Source organism: Dendroctonus ponderosae, unplaced genomic scaffold, assembly GCF_020466585.1.
Source record: "Dendroctonus ponderosae isolate FM_Combo_2020 unplaced genomic scaffold, Dpon_F_20191213v2 Dpon_F_20191213_1, whole genome shotgun sequence".
Lineage (NCBI taxonomy): Eukaryota > Metazoa > Arthropoda > Insecta > Coleoptera > Curculionidae > Dendroctonus > Dendroctonus ponderosae.
Window position 1 is genome coordinate 47869137 of NW_026017110.1, and position 1340 is coordinate 47870476.

Below are 1340 nucleotides of genomic sequence, written 5' to 3' on the forward strand. Positions count from 1 at the left end.
CACTACAATAAAGTTTTTGAAAAACTGTTGGACCTATTTTAAATCGCCTGATTGATTGTGGACGCAAATTCGTATCAAGAAAAGATTAAATTAAATCGTATCGATAGAATCCCGGTACCGATTCTCTATGTCTTACTCTCCGTCTGTAGTCCAGATGCTGCCCAGATGATGTCTATTTGCATTACATTGCACTATTCAAAGTTCCGAACTGGTAAAATGTTACTACCTACTTGTTTAGTGATTTAGGCAGGGTCAATTTATGAAAAACAGTCAAGATTAAGTGCAAATAAAGTGTCACAACTATTATTAACTTTTAATGCAATAACATGTTCTATTATTTGTTATTTTATTTTGTAACAACAAATTATCAATATTTAGATATCTATTTTGTAATCTTTCATATTTAACATAAAATGATAAACATTATTACTGTTTTGTAATAATATATAACAAATGTCTTGAATTTAATTGGAAAAATATTTCAGTTTACCTCTGTTATTTCAGAAAACATGGGTTCCGTCTTCTTATTTTCCATCACGCAATGCATTCTTGATTTTAAGACAATATGAATCTCTTCAACTTATAGTTGCAAAATATGTAAAACGAATTTATTAGGGCTTATTTCCAATGATTAACTGTGTTTACCACGCATCAAAATGGATTATTTCCCTTCATATACCCTTTAATTCCTTTATGATTAAATCTTCTCAATTTAGTTTAATTTTTTTAGCCTTAGATTAGTTCAGTTAGATTTTTTTTTTTGAACATACGCGAGATGGCTTACATTTTGTATACATATAGTGTGTCAAGTGTATCCTGTCTCTATAGCTCTTCCTCGTTTTACCGTCTATTTTAAACAGATAGAACGTCTGCCAATCATCAAAATTCATTGATTTTTTAGTCCTGTTCAGATACAAGTTGTAGCAGACGTTCATGAACAACATGCACAAGAGCAGTCACAAAAACACGCTACAATGCGAAAAGTATTAAGTAATGCTGAACGCCAAAAACGATTTCGTGCTAAAAAAGGAGTATTCAGTAATAGATCAACTCAAAGTAGATTTCATCAACTGAACGTGAAAGTTTATACCAAGCAAATAAGAAATTACGACGAAGAAGAGTTTTCACAAAACCAAGATCTCCCAACATCTCGTTAAAGAATGCTAAATGTTGCAAATAAAAAAGATATTTTACATTGAAATGGAAATTACATTAAATTTTACCTATTCCTGATCCATTTTCAAATCATTAGACTAACAAGAATATTAAAATTTGAAAATAAAATTATTATTGCCATCATGCGTTAAACAAGTTCAATATTTTATGGTTTCTATAAATAT